The sequence below is a fragment of the Microtus oregoni genome, unplaced genomic scaffold (assembly GCF_018167655.1).
Source record: "Microtus oregoni isolate MIOR12 unplaced genomic scaffold, Mior012 000036F_ref0000092, whole genome shotgun sequence".
Lineage (NCBI taxonomy): Eukaryota > Metazoa > Chordata > Mammalia > Rodentia > Cricetidae > Microtus > Microtus oregoni.
The window spans coordinates 713,605-735,602 of NW_024543095.1; the positions used below are offsets into that span (position 1 = coordinate 713,605).

The window sequence follows — 21,998 nt, forward strand, 5'->3', positions numbered from 1 at the left end:
GGTATTTTGAAGATATTGTTTTATTTTGTCGCTTCTTATGAGGCAGTTTTACTTAAAGATTCAACTGCATCTTCAAAATCCGTCCCTTCATCCTCATTTCCCTCTCCCTTAGCATCTCAGCTTCATTTCTTTTCTTTCTTTCTTTATTTTTGTTTTTCAAGACGGGTTCTCTGTGTAGCCCTGGCTGTCTTGAAATGGTAAACTGTAGGCCAGGCTAGCCCCAAACTCACAGAGATCTGCCTATTTGCTTCATTTCTACCTGTCTTGTCTGGGATAGAGCACTTTTAGATGCATGTCTAATTTACTAGTGAAAAATGACCCAATTCACAGGCTCCACAAGCTACTAATTCTAAAAGATTTTTTTCCCATTTCTTATGCACGTGTATGCATCTTTGCATGTATGTGGGCACAGTGTGTGTATGGGGTGTGCATGCGTGTGGAGACGCAATGTGAATGCTGAGAATCATCCTCTATTGCTCTTCTATCTTCTCCACTAAACAAGGTGTCTCAATCAAACCCCGAGCTTGCTGGGAAAACCAATCTCGCTAGCAGGTTTGCTCTGGTGCCTCCTGACTCCACCTTTTAGGCTGGGTTCTGGGAATCCGAATTCTAGTCCTCACACTTGTGAGGGAAACACTTTGATCATTGAGACATCTTGTCAGCCCCTAAAGACAATTTTAGGAGCTTCGCTCACAATCACAAGTCAAACCCTCCAGGAAAAATGACTAAGTCCATAATAAATTCCCCCATTACTCAAAAAAGAAAACTTTTTGAGCATGTAACGTTTGCGAGCTTCCAAAGCTGACATTACCCAAAAGAAGCTTTGAGTAAATGTGCTGTTCGCAAACACTTCTGTTATGATTAACATAGCCAAGAGAGGGTTCTTCACACGTGGGTCTAGCTTCCTGGTTGGGCAATTGGAAGAGAAAGTCCACTATCACTTCTGGAATGGTAAAGTGCCATCTTGATGAGTGTGTTTAATTATCTTAACTATATTCTTTTCCAGAGGGGTGAAAAGCCTGAAGAAGCTACCTTCTCTATAAAAGTCAATCCCCTGACCACAAGCAGGAGACACGGCTGGGGAGGACTAAGGCACCAAGAGAAAGGAGTCTAGCAACTGAACAACAAGGCAAAATCTCAAGGCCTCGGTGGTCTGACTTCCTGCATTGCTCAAAGCAGTCAACAGAGGGCGGTAGTTCCCTGTAGTACTACACGGTGGAACAGAGGTGGGGGAGATGGGGGAGGAGGGGGGTGGGGCACAGATTGTAGTTTACGAGCTGGCTTCTGTTCCCCTTTCTGCTGGATCCTGCCAGGCTGATTCATGCTCACAGCAGGTGGATGCTCTGTTTTGGCCTGCCCTGCAGTTCTTGCCTGTCCACGTGCACGCAGGAGAATCTGGTATACCAGCGTTGTATACCCTAAATTGTTTGTTCTTCTTTGATTCTCTGGTGCTGTCCTTTGTGCCCCTTCCACATAGCAGCAGCCAGGGATGGGGGAAATAGGGACTGGGGGGGGCACACACAGTGATAAAGGAATTAGAACCCCCGAGGCAAGGGTGGAAAAGCTATTCCTTCGCAAGTCTTCAAGCACGCTACAGTACAGATCAGGCTGATAAACCGTTATCCTCCCACCACGCTAAATACGATCTTACAAGGGCCTCTGAAACTGAGCTACAATGCAGAGAAATTGACTTCCTCCGGGGACAGCTTCCATCCTGGATACGTGCTGAGCACACAGGTCTAAACTCTGTCCGTTGCTGTAAAACGCCATCCTTGGACCTAGTGTGCACAGAGTTGTGTTCTGAGCCCCAAGAAGAGAGGTTAGGCTTGTGTGGATGCTGGAAGGGGGTCCTGGCCTTTAGTCAGGGAATTCCAGGGACCAACAGTGGTGTGGCTATGGATTAAGGGGCTCTAAGCAGACACAGCCTCTGAGTTCTGTGGGAAAGGCATACAAGTTGCCCAAGGCCGCAAGCAGCCTCCTCTGGAGTCTAACAATAGGAACTGAAGAGTTCTGAAAGTATGCAGAGCGGTGGTATTGACGCACCCCCCCCCCACCCCCGCCACACACCTACTGGCTGTTATCTGGAGCCGCTGTGAGCCCTCCCCCCCCCCACACCTCCACAAGCCACTCACCTGCAGGGCAGCAGCTATGGGAGGCTTGGAAGGGTGTGCTGGTAACATCACTATCACCACCACTGCCCCTGCAGGCCTCCTACAGCCTCCAAACCATAGTTCACAGGCTCAGCAAACTCTCTTCCCGCCAGAGCAGGCTCAGGGCTTACCTGACACTGGGAGGTGTACATTCTCTCACAGGCAACACACAAACACACACACACACACACACACACACACACACACACACACACAAGGGGCTAGCCTTTCAAACAGGCACAGTTCTGATGCTCAGGATGAATGCCTCGGGCTCCATCATAAGAACAGGATGGCATCACAGATGTGACAGATCTTTGTATCGTCCCCTTCTTGAAGGCCTTGCAGAGACATCACTGGAGCAAGGCACTGTCCTGCTCCTGATGCTTCCAGAAGGATGTGTGGAAGGATACTTGGCTGTGGGCCTGTCACATGTCATAACTACTTACACAGAAAGTGTTGCTTAGGTGAGCTGTGGACGGTACTTAGCCAAAGGCAGTAAGATGATGCTCATGGATGCTGTCTTAGGGCTTCTACTGCCAGGATGAAACACCACGCACAAAAGCACCTTGGGGAGGAAAGAGTTCCACATAGCAGTCCACCATCAAGGAAGCCTGGGCAGCAACTCATGGCAGAGCTGATACCGAGGCCATGCCTTACTGCTCACAGTTTGCTCAGCCTGTTTCTAGTACACCCCAAGACCATCAGCCCAGAGGTGGCACCACCCACAGTGGGATGGGCCTCTCACAGGCCAGTCTGGGTGGGGGCATTTTCTCAGTCGGATCCCTCTTCCCACATGGCTCTAGCTATGGTCGAGTAAACGAAGCCCTAGCAGCAGAGAGGCTGAGCAGTAATGGAGCAATACTCAGTGAGTGAAGCAGCAGACTCCGTGCAATGCGGGAGGAAGCAGGCAAATATGTTACTGATGGCTGTTTTGGGGTGACTGGTCTTGAGTGGTTTGTTTTTTCTTCTTTTCTAAAATTTATTTAATGGGATATATCAATTTTACAACATACACTAAAAGCAGTATCATCTTTGTAATATGCACTATACAAATCCGCTTGGAAGAAGCTAAAACTAAACCTAGTTAGCCATGTCTCCATGTGTAAAATGTGTTAGTTATTTCAGATGTTTATGGAATATTATACAGATATTCAGATGCAGAGTAAAGGCAGAGAAGATAAAAACCCCTGCCCATGTAACCTACCACCAGATACTGCTAATTTCATATATTTTTCTTCAGATATTTTAAACTTTCTATTTTTATCAAGAATACCATGTTGGGGGGCAGGGTAAGAGGTTGAATCCAGGGTCTCATGTGCCAAGCTTTTGCTTTACTACTGAGGTACACCCCCCGATGAGATATTTTTCTTTGTATATTTGGGTATGTACATGTCTGTAGTGTGTGCACACATGTGGTTTCATGTTCATATGTGTGCATCTGTGTGTGCAGATGCACATTTGCACGTGTGTGTGTGCATGTGTTTATTCTCATGCGTGCACCTGCGTGTTCAGATGTACCTCTGCATATGTGTGGCTGCAGGTGGAGCCCGAAGATTGACATCAGGTAGGCATCTTAATTGCCCTCCACTGTCTTCACTTAGGCAGAGTTTCTCGCTGGGCCCAAGGCTCACAGATTTAACTAATCTACCTAGCCCGCTTGCCCCAAGGTTCCCCCTGTCACTGAACTTCCCAAAAGCCGGGACTATAGGAGAGCTGACACACCTACCTGGCCTTTTGTGTGGTCCTGGGTATCTGAACGCCAATCCTTACGCTGTGGCAAGTGACTTACTTGCTGAGTGTCTCTCCAGCCTGAGGTACTTTCCAAATGAAATAGCATTTATTCTGACAGACCCAATAATCTCCACCATTACCTGCTCCGAGGCTGACATACTTCTCTGTGTTTATCTAGTCCATGATGCTATCACATTGTCCGCATCCTTTGGCAACTGGTTTCCTTGGACATTAATTGTTTCACCTCCTGCTTGAAGACCCTCACGCTTGTGTGAGCAGAGCCCACACTCAGATGCACACTGGCAGAAAGTGGGAGTGTAGAGTCTGCAGACCTTCAACAACCCACGCCTGACCCGGGAAAAGCAGAACCCATCAGGGCTTCCTTGAACTTGGTGGCTGACCAAAACTGTCCACCCAGCAATCCAAGCCTTTTACACACACACACACACACACACACACCTGTCTAACCAGGCCTTCCTGCCTGTGTATGTGGGCAAGACTTTTATCCTATTGTAGGATTTCACATCTCTGTCAATTAATGTGGACATGAATTATCTAACCTGCAGTCACATACACACTGTGCACATTTGGCAGAGTGTGAAACACAATTTTATGACTTCGAAAAGGCTACTGATATTTTGTTCTTGACATGTATGGAATACTGCTGGGTCAATCGGGATTTATTTGATGCCCAGGAATGATCCCCTTCTTTGTTCTCTAAAACCACTAATCATACTTAATGATGATTCACTTTATGACTCAGTTGGCCAAAAGTAGGAACTGGTAGTAAAGTTGAACCTTTTACGCATGTTATCTTCATACGTCTGAAAGCCGTTCCATCAGACCACGCTATGGGGGAAATGCAGGGGTCTGCATGCTCACCAGGCACCCGCTCTGCAAACTGCATAGTTATGTTTCTTTTCAGACACAGGAAGGAACAAGGAGTTGATCCTTCTTAGCTATCTCAGGTAAAAGAGCTTTGAAGGGATATGCTCTTGGTATCTTTTACACTGCTGCAGATCTTATTATTTCCTCCAGTTTCCTATAGTGATTCCCCTGACTCCCCCCCCCCCCCCCGACAATGCTTCCCCATCCAATGCGGTTGTCTTTATCCAAGGCCAAGAATTAATAAATCAAGGCAAAACAACATTGTCCCCTGCTGATTGGCACTTGGGTCAAGTCCAAAACATGGGCTTCTAGGGAAAAGGTGCAGGATCACAGGGGTGTGTATACAAGGGAAACTTTGAGACACTGCTACAGAGATGTATGGGCTGAGGAAAACTCACTTTACAGGGAGTTTATATGTAGTGATATTTTGTTTGTGTTTTAACAAATAAAGCTTGCCTGAAGATCAGAGTGCAGGGAGTTAAGCCACTAAAGGCCAGACAGTGGTGACTCACACTTTTATTCCCAGGACTCCGGAAACAGAGGTAGATGGATCTCTGTTAGTTCAAGGCCACCCTGGGCTACATAAAATTGATCCAGTCTATAAGAGAAACAGAGCTCATACAAAGATAATCCCAGTCATTTGGGAGCCCATGTCTTTAATTCCAGCACTAGAGAGCTGGAGAGGGGGAGTGATATGGCCGAGTGGAGAGAGGAATATAATGAGGGAGGAGACAGGAGCTCAGTGTAGTCAGAGGATGCAGTCTGAGGATGCACTCTGAAGCAGTCAATCAGAGGATGCAGTCTGAAGCAGTCAGTCAGAGGATGCTGTCTGAAGCAGTCAGTCAGAGGATGCAGTCTGAGGATGCAGTCTGAGGATGCAGTCAGAGGATGCAGTCTGAGGATGCAGTCAGAGGATGCTGTCTGAGAATGCAGTCTGAGGATGCAGTCAGAGGATGCTGTCTGAGGATGCAGTCTGAGGATGCAGTCTGAGGATGCAGTCTGAGGATGCAGTCAGAGGATGCAGTCTGAGGATGCAGTCTGAGGATGCAGTCAGAGGATGCAGTCAGAGGATGCAGTCTGAGGATGCAGTCTGAGGATGCAGTCTGAGGATGCAGTCTGAGGATGCAGTCTGAAGCAGTCAGTCAGAGGATGCTGTCTGAGGACAGGATCGCCCTTTTGGCCTGAGGATTTAGTAGATATTAAAGATCTTTCTCTATGTCTGGTTGCACTGCTTCTCTGATCTCTTTATTTTTACCCCCTAATATCTAACTCCGGGTTTTTATTTACTAAGTCCAGTTAGAATTCATGCTACATATATACTGAGATTCAGATGACAAGTATCCGATGTTACTATGGTTTGGATATAGTTTGAATGGAACTTCCTCCTGGTCTGTGTGTTAAAATTTAATCCCCGCTGAGAGATACTGAAAGGGCAGAAACAATCCCCTTGCTGTGTTTACAGGTGGGGAGCTTTCGGAGGTGATTAGGACAAGGTCATGGAGTGGGGCCTCGTGATTTAACACTGCAGTCTTGCAGGGAGAAAGACCAGAGAATATGTAGCCACACGCCTGTCTTTACTGTCTCTTGCTCTGCGTCACCCTACACACTATTAGGATACTCCTGACAAAAAGGCCACCACCAGATGTAGCCCCTTGGCCTTGGACCTCAAGAATCACAAGCCAACCTAAGCCTTTTTTTTGAGTATAAATCATACAGCCTGTAGTATTTCATTATAGCAACAGCAAACAAGCCAATGGAGCTCTGGTGATAAATGCATCTTCACGCAGTTGCTGAAGCTATCATTTGTTTACGTGAATCTGCTTCTCAAGAATCGCTGAACTGCTTTTTTCTTTCATATTAAAATCTTCCGTTTTTTTAAAAAAAATTCACATTCTCTAAGTACTGAAAAAAAAACACTGGCTAAGTCGTTTCTGTAATACTTGGGGCAACATCCTTCACTTCTGGCTAAGGGGTTTCTATAATACTTGGGGTAACATCCTTCACGTCCACAGTTATCCGTTGCTCGGTGGCCTTCTTGGAAACCGGCTTTTTCTCAGCATTGTAGTTTTGTTTCGTTTCTGTTTGATTGTTTTTGAGACACGGTGTCCCTATGTAGTGGCTCTGGCTGACCTGGAACTTACTATGTAGACTATGTTATGACCTTTCGGTGTGCACATCCGGAGCATTCCTGTATCTAAAACTCACACCCCATCTGCTCGGCTTTCTTCAGAGGATGCAGGTAGCATTCGTTCACGATGCACTTCAGAGAAAACACTTTCCTAATGTGTAGGCTGACACCTCAAGAACGAAAATGCTAAACCCAGAAGCAAGAGTACCCCAGCGTGAATTAAACCCGGGATAGGGGTGCAGATGGAGGCTTAAATCCTAGTTCCAGGGGCAGATACAGTGGTACACACTGCAACCTAAGCACTTGGGAGGTGGAGGCAGGAGGATGGGGAAGGGTTTAAGATCGGCTTCAGCTACATAGTAATTTGAGACTGGTTGGCGTTATGGGAAAATCTGACTTTATTTTTTTTTTCAAAAATTTTTTTTTAAAATAAACTTTATAAATTTTTATCTCTTTTGGCTTTTGTTTAACTCTGACTTTTCAATAAAGCACCCTAGTTCTGTAACTTAGTAGCTGTTACACTGTGAGCAGTTTTTAATCACTCTGAACTCCATTTGCTCACTTTAGACATGGAGGGGTGACCATAGCCCCCATGGGGGTGACTATAGCCCTCATGGGGGTGACTATGACAATTAAGAGATGGAGAGATGACTCTGGGGGGATGGATGCTTGCTGCCAAGTCTGACCGCACATAAAACACTAATGCAGGGGAAAGAAAGAGAATTTAGTGGTATCATGTGTGTCAAGTACCCAATTCTGTGCCTGCACAGGGGAGCTCAGGAAACTGTGACTGTTGGCAGCAGGGACTTGGAAGTGGCATCATTTGTCCTCTGTGCTCTGCAGCCGGGGCTTCAGGAACAAGAATATTAATACCGTATGGAGCAGAGTTCAACTGGCAAACAGACCGAGGGGAAAATGCTCATTCCCAATAGAAATGACTTCGGGAGACTATGGGAATATAAGCCAGTATAAAACAAAGTCCTCAAGGATGATGGAGAACGTCACTTTCAAAAGAAGTCCTGAGGAAAGGAAGGTCACATTGGGGCAGGGAGTTGGCATGACCACCAGAGAAGGAGGTGGTGGGCACAGCTAGAGGATGGAGAACAGACCTGTTTGGTTCGGGCTGAGGAAATAAGGATTGAGACCGAGTGCATGAACCTTGATTAACCTGGAATTCATGCAATTAGCAATGTTGTCAACCTGTATTTACGGAAGTGGTAGCAATGACGGGACTCAGAGAGCGTGGGCCTCAGAGCTCCTGGAGAGAGAACCCTGGCTCTGCTCCCATCCCTCCACATGTCTACAGCCCAGAAAGAGGATGTTTTAAGAGCTGGGATGGGTTTTTCCTTGCTCTTGGCTATAAGCTATATGCAGCCACGGCCAGCCTCAGGTGACAGAGGAGGACCATGACAATCAGACAAGAATGTTACTCTGCCTGTACGAGAGTTCAGTGGCAGCGTGGGGATGACCGATCAGAACTTGGGATGGGGATGGGAAGGGCAGATGCGGAGCAGGTTCCCTGAACAAGCAAGTTTTGACAATGGAGAAGGAAAATAAGTGGCGGGGGAGGCTGAACGAACTAGGTGGTTGACAAACAGTACCAGGAGAGGGGGATCAAATGTGCAGGGGGTGCAGGGGGAGGGTGTTTTAGGTAAAATGGGAGAGGGCTGATTCAAGTAGAGATGAAAAACCCTGGATATTTGCATAATCGAACACTTATTGTATACTTGTTTATTTCTGAAAACAGCCTATGAAAAAGGTGCACTACCCCCATTGGTCAGATGAGGAAGCTAAGAAGCTCTTCACTCCGGTTAGGCTGAGCTACGACTTGCTACCCATTTGGGACGGGGTGTGGATACAGGAGGAGATGGGGAGGGTTGAGGCAGAGCACACTCTTGGTCCCAGACTTCCTAGCAGAACAGGAAGCGAGGGCAAACTCCCTGAAAGCTGGTGTGACCCAGGATGTGGTTGAAGAGAAGCACATGAGGAATCACATTAGGGTAGTCACAGGGATCTCCTAAAGCCAGGAGCTGGGCAAGAGAAAGCAGGCTGAGTCAGCTGAGCGGGGAGAGCCAAGAAGGACTAACGAAGGGGTCTAGGAGCCAGGTAGAAATCCAGCACAACACAAAACAAAGTGGGTTAAATTTTGCTTGGGCTGAAGGTGCCATATGCATTTTTTTTTTTAATAACTACTACAGCCCAGGCTGGTCACAAACTTGCCCAAATAGTTGAAGGTGAATCTTCTGCCTCCACCTCTCCAGTGTTAGTATGATAGACTACACCACCACACAAGGTTAAAGCAGTGGTGGGGATTGAACTCTGGGCCTCGTGCCTCCGAGGCAGACTCTCTACCACTGGGACATATCCCTAGAGCCTTAAGGGTTCTTTCCTTTTCTAGAAACGCAGTGCAATAATGATTTATGGAGGCAAAAGGTGGAACTTTAGGTTGGCAGGCATGAACCAGACTTTCAGCTGCGGCAGTGAAGGTCCTCTGATGGGATTGGGGGGGTTTGAATGACAATAGCCCCTGTAAGGGCTGGAGAGACAGCTGAGCTGGAGAGATGGCTCACAGAGATCGCTTAAGGGCACTGACTGTTCTTCCAGAGGTCCCGGGTTCAACTCCCAGTACCCACATGGCAGCTCACAACTGTCTGTAACTCCAGTTCCAGGGAACCTGAAACCCATGGCAAAACACTAATGCATAAAAAGAAAAAGAAAAACCAGTCCCACGGACTCAGTGGCATTATTGGAGGTGTGACCTTGCTGGAGTAAGTGTGTGCTTGTGTGTGTGTGTGTGGGGGGGGGGGAGCTCTGATGTTTCAGAATCTCAAGTCAGGTCCAATGGTTCACTCACTCTTCCTGTTTTCTGCCCATCTGAATGCAGAACTCTCAGCTCCTCCTCCAGCGCTATGTCTGCCTGCAGGCCACCCACATTCCCGCCATGAGGATAATGGACTAAACCCCAACTAAATGTTTTCCTTTATAAGAGTTGCCATGATAATGGTATCTCTTCACAGCAATAGGACACTAAGACATTAGGTAAGGAAGCTACAGCCTAGGAGGATGTGGTACCATTCTCTGAAGGAGGCATCCCTGGCAGAGGAATAGCTGTTGCTACAAGTGAGGATCCTGGTTTGTTTTGAGGGCATCTGAGTTGGTGCCCAGAGCTGTCGGATTGCAGATTTCCTGGGAAAAGATTAGCACCTAGAGGAAAAGGACAGTCTGGATTTAGACCCATCAAGCAGCCATACAATGTTGGGTCAAAGTGCAGACAAGAACTAGAGGGTTCCAGCCGGCATGAAGCTATAGGAGCCAAGGCATTGATATTCCTGGACTCACTGGCTTCCAGGAGTTTAGAGGGTAAAAAGCAGGGCTCTCTGCCACTCTGAGCCAGTGAGCTTATCTGTTCAGCAGCCCTGGCTCCAGCTCAGCAGGTGCACACCCCCGGCCTGTAGCAAATTGCTATGGCTCAGCTATGAAATCCTCTCTTTCTTCTCCCTTCATCTTTTAATAAACGGTGCTGTTGGGGGCATCCAGAACCTGCACTGGTCCAAAGAAGCTAGCAAGGGCTCCTGTCCTCCTTCCCCTCCGACACACATTCCCCTACACCAAGGGAGCTGCCTCTAGCTGGGGCCGTGGCCTGCAGCCGCCTTGGGCTGGCAATGGGACCATTGGCAGGAGTCTGGTAGGACACTGCAGAGCCCACAGGGAAAGATGGTCCCAAGGTCTGAGGTTCTCATGTTTGGATGGCTCCGGGCAGCAAGAGAGTGCTTCCTACAGACGGCTTGGTAAAATGAGATCCCAAACCATTCCGAGACCCTATCCTTTATTGCTACTTGCATGGAGAGATCCAGGAGTGGGTCCCCCCCTTTTGTCTTCACAGTTGCCCCCACATGTGGCAGACACCGCCATCATCCCAGATTTTCTGAGACCAGCCAGGCTGCAATCTGGGCATTTGTACTCCAGAGACCACGCTCTCCTGTGCTAACAGGTGTCACGCGCCTGGAGCTGTCCCACCCCAGTGTCAGGGTTTCCTGGAGGGTGTACTTAAAATAGACCGTTAACAAGGAAGTGTACACAGAGGGCTTAATGGTTTTTTTTCCCCCCATGTTGGGAGTTAGGAATACATGAATATCAATTAGTGGGAGGGATATAAAAGCATGTATGGTTTTTACAGTGAGGCACGACACACATGGTTAAGACATTTCCTTTAGGTCACAGAATGAATGAATTTCCACAAGGCTGGCCAGGGAGACAGACACAGCCTGATATCAACACCCTCATTGAAGTAATCAGCCTATTATGACAGTAACTTCTAGGTTTAACTTCGGCTAATAACAATAATAATAACAACAACTACTACTAATAGCCTACTGTGTGCAGCAGTCTTAATATTTATTATTGTTTTTGATCCTCAAAATGGCTCCATACTCACAGCTAGCCAAAGTATTGAAAATAAGCGACCGTTGAATGCTTAGTCCTAAACGGGACATCTGTATTGATCCCCTCAAGGTTCAGGGAACACTGTGAAAGAGAGGATGGAAAGAAAGGACAAGCTGGACGACGGGGAGGGGATGCTGGGAGATGTTGTCTTCTGGTCACGATGTGGCCATTGCATCTATGAGCTTGTTGTAACTGTGGTGGCCAAGCATGCTCAAGGTGACAAGCTCAGCCAGCATTCAGGCAGCACCAGCTGGACTCAGGCAGCACCAGCTGGACTCAATGGTTGTTAAAAAAAATAGAATCCCGAAGATGGAAGGAGGCTATGTTGAGAGGTATGGAAGGAGTAGAAGGGAGGGGTTAGGGTGAGTGTGATCAAGACACATTGTGTGCATGTGTGAAATGGCCAAAGAATAAATAAAAGATAAGCTTTGTTTTAAAGGTTCTGCAAGCTGGAAATCGTAATGTACACCTTCCCATAGAAATGGGTCCCTGTGAGTAGGAGGCCAGCCTGGTCTACATAGTTGTATAAATTTCCTGCAAGATTGTAACATTCCATCCTGCAGGGTGTTTCTTTTTTTTAATATTTATTTATTATGTATATAATATTCTGTCTGTGTGTATGCCTACAGGCCAGAAGAGGGCACCAGACCCCATTACAGATGGTTGTGAGCCACCATGTGGTTGCTGGGAATTGAACTCATGACCTTTGGAAGAACAGGCAATGCTCTTAATCTCTGAGCCATCTCTCCAGCCCTGCAGGGTGTTTCTTTAACGTAAAAGGTAAATAATTCAAAATAGTTTCAGGAAGTCCCAGAAACTGACCAGATTCATTAGAGAGCCCCTCCCCCCAGAATAACAATTCAAAATAGTTTCAGGAAGTTCCTGAAACTGACCAGATTCACTAGGCCCCATCCTGCCAGAGTAAGCAGTAAGATGCTCAGACAAGCCAAGCTGCCAAGAGGACTCTGGGACCCAACCAGCTGTGGTTCCAGGAAGGGGTTCAGGCCAACTGACATCCCAGAAAGGACATTCTAACCTGTTGAGCTGCCTGCAGGCTGTGCAGTGTGCTCCAGGTCCCCAGCTTTGAGAGCTGTCACCCATGCTGGGGTGGGTTTTAGTGATATAGCTGTTTTTGAGTCATTTCTGCTTCTGTAAGTAAACTTTTCCCCATACTCCTGGAAGTAACCCCAACAAAAACCCAAAGTCCCACCAAGTTGGGCTTTGGTGGTATGCATACTGTCACTCATGGGATTTCTAGCTGGGAATCATGAGTTGTGTGTGTTTTGTCTCCCCAGGGAAAGTTCTGTCACACAATAGTATATTCTAGGATAGCCAGGGCTGCAGTGAGACCTTGTCTCAACAACAATGAAAACGCTCTGTAATTACAAGTGGGGACTTGAACAGACATGCATACACGAATGTCCACAGCACTCATGATAGCTAAAAAATGGAGGTAACTCAAGACTCCATCCACAGTCACAGCTGGGAGGATGAGAACATGTGGCTGTGCACACAATTGGAGCATTCTTTAACATGCTCCAACATGGCTCAACCCTGAAGGCATTATGCTAAGGGACAGAAGTAGCCACCGTGGACAAGCAGAACTTGAGTGGTCACCCCACAGGGACAGAAAGTAGAACGGCTGTGTTACATGGAAGAAAGAGGGAACGGGGCTAGCTAGCATTTAGTGATGGGGAGCTGCAATGAAGACAAAGAGCTCTGGACACGTGGGTGGCAATGTGTTCAAATGAATGTGCCTGAATCCCACAGAATGATATGCATAGGCACGGTTAAAGTCGGAACATTCATGTTAGCTATATTTGTCAACATCATTTTAAAAATGTATTGTAGGGCAGGGGCTACTCCTCTTGTTTTATAGTGGGGCTTAGAGGACATCACACAAGCAGACCCAACGAGAGCCCATCTGACCACAGCTCCAGGCTCCTCCCAGTTTAGTCATCCCTCAGCTTGGGCGAGACCCACATAACCGAGGGGATCCCTACTTCCAAAATTCAAAGAATGAAAAAGAGCGCTCGGGAAATGAGACCAAGCTGTAGCCAACATAGAGGAGAGGGTGTGGCTGGGCCCTGAATTACAGGGCTAACCCTGAGAATTGTACCAACATTTAAAATTATGAAATGAGGATCCTGGGGCCTCTCTCTGATCCGGAATGATAATCTTCACAGCCGAGCACCCAATTTAAATTCATTGTGTTTAATACAAAGCCCCAGCACCGTGCAGACTGTCTCCCGACATGCAGTTACCATGGAGACGGGAGCCGATCCTCCAAGGGAGCTGGGTGGCAGAAGGAACGTGGCTGCCAGCGCTCAAGAAGCCAAGGGGCCTGTGGAAATGGCTCTAGAGTACCGTGGCACAGAGAGACCCTTTGTCACCCTGCTCTTTGGCAGAGGCCCTTCTTATCTCAAAGTGGGAAAGTTTACAGACCAGCAGGCCACATGGATGCTTAGAAAAAGCCCAGGCTGCCCGCAGATGCTCAAGAGGAGGGTTGACCAGCAATCGAGAGTGAAGTGTATGTAACCCCACTTACTCTCTGTGCATTGTCTGTTTCAGCGACACCAGGACCGTCATTTAGTCCCACAACTAAGTGGTTACAAGGCCATGAAGCCGTTAAGCAAGGGCGCCAGGCCTGCCCTGGATTTACCTACCTGACAAGTGATGTAACCTCGGAGACCTAGCCTCCCACTCAGGAAGGACAGATTGCAGGGTCTGCCTGAGCTGGCCTCTGAAGGCCAAATCAGGTGCATGAAGGGCAGAGGGGGAGGGCCGAGCTCTGAACAGCAAGTCACAGCCTGTTGGCTCCGATGGGGGGCGGGGTCAGGCACCCTGCGACCAAAACAAGGGGACGCAGAGGGAAAGCTTCAGGTTCTGGGGAGGGCTACACGCTTCCAGGTGCTAGCAGGGGTCTGGGATCCCCGGCCTGCTGGACAACTGAGGAGGCTCCATTTTGTTCTGTGTTGTTTTATATGGCAGAGAAAACAGACTAACCTCGGAGCCACCAAGTCTGGGGTTTAGAGATCAGCGACAGAAGTCCAGGTGTGTGTTACATTTGGCAAAGGGAGAGAGTCAAGCAAGTGAGCATGGAGGGAGAAGCCTGCCCAGGCCTGATGGGAAATGGATCACAAAGAAGCTGGGAACCCTAAAGTTCTCAGACTTTCAGTCCAAGCAAAGTTACCCTTGTCTAGTCAGCTTGGGATCCTCTAGCCGACCCACGGACGCCCCCGTGTAGGATACAAGGGAGCGCAGTACAAACTGTCTTCCGTGTTGCCGTCATATTTCCACACTTCGAACTGAAACCAGCGTATACAAAGGCCATACATACATTTACACAGATACCTATAATTATGTCAATATTTATTACTTGTTATTTATTATTATTCTTTCCCTTTGAGTAACATAAGGAACTTAAAAGGTCTGGGAATGTGGCGGTTGGTGGAGCGCTCACCTGGCTTACCGCGAAGTCCTGGGTTCAGTGCCCAGAGCTAAGAGAACGAGCGCTCTCAGCTCTGGCACTTGCTTGCCTGCATGCCACCATACTCCCCGTCATGATGATAATGGACCGAACCTCTGAAACTGTCAGGGAGCCACCCCAGTTAAATGTTTTCTTTATAAGGGTTGCCGTGGTCGTGGTGTCTCTTTACAGCATCAGAAACCTAACGAGGACACAGGGAAACCACCTGTACACATAAAATAAAAATAATACCTTAAAAATACAGGAGAGGGGCTGGAGAGGTGGCTCAGAGGGTAAGAGCACTGGCTGCTCTTCCAGAGGTCCCAAGTTCAATTCCCAGCAACCACATGGTGGCTCACAACCATCTGTAATGGGGTCTGCTGCCTTCCTTGCCAGCAGTACATTGTATGCTTAATAAATAAATCTTTAAAAAAAATACAGGAGAATGTTAGTGATCATGGATTTTATAAAAACGTCTTGATTCTACAACAAATAAATGAAGATGAAAAATAAATCAAAACATAGAACATTAAGAAAATACTTTTGCCCTTTAAAAGTCATTGTTGAGGGGCCTGGAGGATGATTCAGGGAGAAAATGTCATGCTGTACAGACATGAGGACCTGAGGTTGAATCCCCAGAACCCACATAAAAGTCAGATATATCCGTAACCCTAAAGCTTGTACGAGGAAAACGGGAGACAGAGAAGGGAGACTCCCAGAAGTCCAGGGCCAGCTGCTCAGTGGATGCGGCAGAAATAAAAGAAACTCTAGTGTCGCCAGATGGTGGTGGCGCACACCTTTAATCCTAGCATTCGGGAGGCAGAGACAGGTGAATCTCTGTGAATCTGAGGCCAGCCTGGTCTACAGAGGGAGTTCCATGACAGGCCCCAAAGCTACTGAGAAACCCTGTCTCAAAAACAAAAACAAACAAAAACCTCTTGTGTCATTCAGCTGTGGTGGCACACACTTGTTGTGGAATATTATTTTAAGATGTGTTGCATCTGTTTCTGCTGTGGAAATTTGTTTAATGATGTAAAGATGTGTTGCAGTCTTTTATGTTACATTTGTTTACCTCTGTGAAGCTGTGTTACTTTGCCTGCCTAACACACCTGATTGGTCTACTAAAGAGCTGAATGGCCAATAGCTAGGCAGATGAAAGGATAGGTGGGGCTGCCAGGAAGAGAGAATAAGTAGGAGGAGAAATCTAGGTTTGGGAGAGTTAGAAGGGAGAAAAGAAGGAAAGGGACGCCAGGAGCCAGCCACAGAGTAAGAAGGGAAGAAAGACATATAGAATAAAGAAAGGTAGAAAACCCAGAGACAAAACATAGTTAAAGAGAAATAGGGTAATTTAAATTAGAAAAGCTGGCTAGAATCAAGCCAAGCTAAGGCTGTGCATTCCTAAGTAAGAATAAGTCTCCGTGTATTTATTTGGGAACTGAGTGGTGGGCCCCCAAAGAGTAAAAAAAACAAGCTACACACACCTTTAGTCCCAGCATCTGGGAGGCTGAGACAGGTCGATCTCTGTGAGTTCGACGCCAATCTGGTCTAGGTAGTGAGTTTGAGCCCTGCCAGGGCTACAAATGAGATTCTGTCCCAATAGAGATAGAAGGCAGAGGTTGACAACACCCAAGGTTGTCCTCTGGCTTCCTCATGAATGCTGGGGTACCTGTGTGCCTGTATTCACACATCTCACACACAAAATAAATAAATAAAAACCAGTATTAAGATTAAACAAGCAATCGGAGGAAAATATTTTCAAGGTGTATCTTCAACAAAGGAGTAGACCACATTAACATCTCTTGCAACCTGGTAAGAATCATGCTCCAGCCAAGCAGTGGTGGTGTACACCTTTAATCCCAGCACTTGGGAGGCAGAAGCAGGCGGATCTTTGTGAGTTCCAGCCTGATCTACAGAGTGAGTTCCAGGACAGCCAGGGCTGGTACACAGAGAAACTCTGTCTGGAAAAACCAAACCAACCAAACAAAAAATCATGCTCCAATAACCCAAAAACTTGCAAAAGGCATCAGACACTTCACCGAAGATACACACAGGGAGATGAGCATGGAAAAATATTCAGCCACAATCTTTAGGGAAATGGAAATTAACAACACAACGAGTCGCGCCACGCATTAGAATGGCTGAAATTCAACAAATGGACCATAACGGGTGGCTGCGAAGAGGAAGAGCATCTGCCGGGAGGAACAGAAATGCTGCAATCAGCATGGGAACAGTTTGATGATCTCCTAAAAAGCCAAACACACACCCACGGTGTGACTGACACATTCGCTGCGAGGTACTTCCCAAAGGGAGATGGTAGCTCCTGTCTGTATGATCGCATAGGCGCAGATGCTCATAGTAGCATCTTCTGCAATAGCCCCTAACTTAACAGGACGAAGCCAGAAAGCAGATAAAGAAGGGGGAGAGTGAGGATACCTGTTCCATTATCCCATTTATACAGAAGTGCTGGGAATTAACCCATATCGACAGGAGAAAGGTCAGTGATTATCTGGGGCGGGAGAGGCCAGAAGTAGTTGGAAAGATTACAAAGCTATAAAGAAACACTGGGAAGGGATGGCAGATGTGGTTCTTATATTAATTGGAATGCCATGCCAGTATACCAATATATAAATATATCAAAAGGTACTAAACCATATGCTTTTCATTGTGTAGCTTTGGGACTGGAGAGGTGGCTCGGAGGTGGAGAGCACTGACTGCTCTTCCAGAGGTCTGAGTTCAGTTCCCAGCAACCACATGGTGGCTCACAACCACTCGTAATGAGATCTGGCGCTCACTTCTGGCCTGCAGGTAAACTTGCAGACAGAGAGCACTGTGTACATAATAAATAAATATATTTTTAAAAATGTGTAGTTTCCACTTGGTTATCCTATACTAAATGGTCAGTTCTAAAATCATATACGTGCAAGTAACATTATAAGGCCTGAACAGGTTGTATTTATAGATTGAGGAACACACACACACACACACATACACAACAACAACAACAACAACAATTATAGAAAAGGAAGCTATAAATTTAAGAGAGAGTAAGGTAGAGGGTACATTGGAAGAGTTGGAAAAAGGAAAGAGAATTTCAAAAAGTTAAAATATGTGTTTTATTGTATATTGATAAACATAAAATTTATTAATATATTTGTTTTCTTTTCTCTTTCTTTTCTTTTTTTCTCCACCCCCCCCCCCCCCCGCAAGACAGGGTTTTTCTCTGAAACAATCCTGGAACTTGCTTTGTAGACCAGGTTGGCCTTGAACTCACAGAGATCTGCCTGTGTCTGCCTCCTGAGTGCTGGGATTAAAGGTGTGTGTCACCCTGCCCGGTTGATTTCTTTTCTTAAAGACTTATTTTTATTTTATGTGTATGTTGTTTTGCCAGCAGGTATGTCTGGGCCTCAAGTGCATGCAGTAGTGGCAGAGGCCAGAAGAGGGCGTGAAATCCCCTGGAACTGGAGTTACAAATGGTTATGAGTTGCCATGTGGGTGCTGGGAACTGAACCAGGTCTTCTGCAAGAGTAATACATGCTCCACTGCTGAACCAGCTCTCCAGCCCCAGTTGCTTTAAAGACATTGATTGAAAAGGCGGGGGGGGGGGGGGGGGGGGTGTGAGTATCTAATAATAACTGCATCTCCCCAAGGATGGAGCTCACCAATAAGATAGCAAGCTTCACTTAATTCTTAGATATTAATTGAAAATACTATGGAACCTAAATCTAAACAGGGAAAGCAATTTATGGATAGAGGTCAAATTAATCCCCTCCCCATGTCAGTTTCCAGCTCTGCAGTTGTGTGTGTCGATGTGGGGCCACAAGGATGCCTTTGGGCATGAGAGCAGATGTTGCCTAAGATCTAGGTATTGGTCAGTGAAGTTGTTCCTGTAGTCAGATCCCAGCTATAGCCACTGGGTAAGCATCCTCTAGCTTTTAAGATTTTTCTTGTCACTGTTGTTTGTTTGTGAGACAGTCCCGTGTAGCCTAGCTGGCTTCAAACCAGCAGAGGCTGACCTTGAATTCCTCAGTCCTTCTGCCTCTACCTCCCAGGTGCTTGGACTGTAGGCATTGTTTCCCCCACCACAGCCAGTTTATGTGGTTCTAGGCCTCATGCATGCTAGACAAGCACTCTTCCAACGGGGCTACCTTCCTAGGGTTCTAAAGGAGAGGACCTTACCGTTGGCTGCAGCGAACAAAAAAGCAAGGCTGGAACCTCTCAGGGGGATAGATTCAGTGTCTACATGCATGGTCATCCTGAGACATGCATTGCATGCTCAGTGAAGGACTATGGTGACTTCAGAGCTAACCTTCAGAGCTAAGCCTTTCAGCAAGGCTTGGGGGGGTGGGGCACAGACTTGCCCCTGAGTGCTTCTGAAGTTTTGCACAGAACCATGTTAAAATATCTTTGAGGAATTGGGGCAGGGGTCTAATATAAAGAATGATTCCTATGCAACATGTGGGCCTGAGTTCAAACCCTTAGCACCAATGTAAAAGCCAGGCTGCATGTGCCTATAATCCTGGAGCTGGGAAGTGGAGACAGGAGGATCCTGGGACCTTGCTGGCCAGCCAGCTTAGTCAAAAGTTCACTTCCGGTACAATGAGAGATCCTGTCTCAAGGGAATAAGAGCGATAGAGGCCACTTGGCATCCTCCTCTCACCTCCAAATACACTTGAATGGGTGCGTGCACACGCGTACACACGAACACCCACATCCACATATGGGCATGTGCACATATACCACACACATCCACACCCCATAAAATCTCTTTTGAAATATCAAAAATAACAACAAAGAGCAAAATGATAAAGGCTCTAAGGAAAGAATAAGAAACAGCATGGCCTATACACAACAGGAATCACTGTCGTACACATACACACGCATTTTCTCCTTTTTAAATTTTAAAAAATAAAAAAAAATTAAATTTTAAAAATTGTATTTATTTGCATGTGCTGTGTCATGGCACATGCACGGAGGTGGGAGGACAACTCCTGGGAGCCAATTCTCTCCTCTGCCGTGCAGGTCTCAGGGATGGAACTCTGTAAGCTCTTTTACTGGCGGCTCTGTCTCACCGGCTCTTCTATCTAAAGTTTCTGAGGCCAGTAGAAAACACAGAGCTCCTTGTCCTGGGTCTGGAGGCTTCTTAAGATGCACACGGGCATGGTAAGCTCTACCCTGGCCTCCAGATTGCAAAATGCAATGACCTCTCTGTATTGATAAATTCTTTGCAAACGCCCTTTATTCTGGGAAGTGGGGAGTGGGGAGGACTCAGCAAAAGGGGTCATTTCCAATAAAAATTGAAATAAGAAATAACGCATCTCTCTCACGCTTGTTCTACGAAGGACCAACCGGGCCTTCCTACATTTTGAACTGCCAGCCAATGTTCAGGCAGACTGAAAATTACCAACAAGGCTTTGTTAAGTCGGGCATACTAAGAGTAGGAAGAAATCCAGTCGTTCAGTTCCTAACTGATGCCTATAGTTTTAATGCTGATGCACAAGAGAGACCACAAGTGGGTTTCTTTCTTTTATTTGTTTATTATTTATTTTTTGAGACAGGGTTTCTCTGTGGAGCCCTGGCTGTCCTGAAACTCACTATGTAGACCACGCTGGCTTCAAACTCAAGAGATGCTCCTGTCTCTTGAGTGCTGGGATTAAAAGCATGCACCACCACTGCCTGGCCACAAGCAGATTTTCGAGGCTCTGCTTTCAGTCAATATGATCAATACACGCGTTTAACAAATGCTTATTTAATGCTTAATAAGCACCAAGTGCTAGTTCGAGTTCTTCATAAATGGTAACTCAATAAATGTAAACAAAGGGCCATTAACCATCTTTGTTCTCCAGATCAGGACATCGGGAGACCAGGAGACATTAACTTGTATAATGCACGGTCTGCGAAGGCGGGGCTGATGCTCACACTTGGGCAGCATGCCTCGGCTCCACTCCTAACTACTACACCGAGCTGACAGTCAGCTGTTAAGTGGGTGTCTGCTGTGTGATGAGAGCTGTGTGGGTCTTCGGGCAACCACAGACCAAACATAAACCATGGTCTCCGACCCTCAGAGTCTGCCACCTGGCTGAGAGGAAAAGCTAGCTCAGGAAGCAATCTCAAAGCCCAGGATGACGAGGCTGGGACCGACTTTACTGTAGGAAGTGTGACACTGGGGTACCGAGGATGGGTGCCACAGATGGGCTGGGAACAGCCTGGCCACGAGAGGTGGACAGGTAGGATATGGTCGGATGTAAGGTACTTGGACTGAAGATCTAGAAACCTAAGCTCAAGGCTTTGGATAATGGAAGCAACAGCAGTAGTTGAAGCTGGGATGTGATCAAGGCAGCGGAGGGGTTGCTGCTGAGGTGACTTTATTTATTTTTTAAATGTATTTATTTGGGGCTGGAGAGATGGCTCAGTGGTAAAATGCACCGATCACCTTTGCAGAGGACAGGAATTCTGTTCCCAGCGCTCACATGGTGGCTCACGACCATCTGCAACCCTAGTTCCAGGGGATCCAATGACTTCCTCGGGCACCAGCCATGCATATGGTGCCCAAATAAACATACAGGCAAAATCCTCACACATAAAAACATAAATAAATCTGCACTTGATCTTAGTCAAAAAAGCCGAAAAGCAATGAATGAATAAATCTAATTTAAAATTTTTGAAATGTGCGGGGCGGTGGTGGTGCACGCCTTTAATCCTAGCACTTGGGAGGAAGAGGCAGGTGGATCTCTGTGAGTTTGAGGCCAGCCTGGTCTTCAAGAGCTAGTTCCAGGACTCGGGCTGTTACACAGAGAAACCCTGCCTCAAAAAACAAAACAAAAACAAACAAACAAACAAAAATCCCTAAGAAACCAAAAGCCAAAACTTTTGGAAACGTGTTTGTACCATCTTATTTATCTATTTCCGTGTGTTGTATGCATGTGTACATAAGTATGTGTGCCAGTGCGCTCATCCGTGTGGAGGCCAGAAGTTGATGCAGAGTGTCTTTCTTCATTGCTCATGGCTTCATTTCTTGAGACGGGGTCTCTCACTGAACCTGGAGGAACCTGGAGCATGCTGTTTGGATAGACTGGCTGGCCAGCAACCTCTCAGGGTCCATGTGACCAACCCCAGCGCTGGGGTGACAGATTTGTGCTGCTGGGCCTATGTTTCGTGTGGGCGTTGAGGATCAAATTCAGGCCCTCATACT

General features: G+C 46.9%; 1 protein-coding gene across 1 annotated transcript in view; it reads right to left on the bottom strand.

Annotated features, from left to right (window-relative positions):
- The window catches only part of LOC121433080 (dihydropyrimidinase-related protein 5), an 81,483-nt gene that overhangs the window by 20,801 nt on the left and 38,684 nt on the right, over positions 1 to 21,998 (bottom strand). The gene's annotated exons all lie outside the window — the stretch shown is intronic.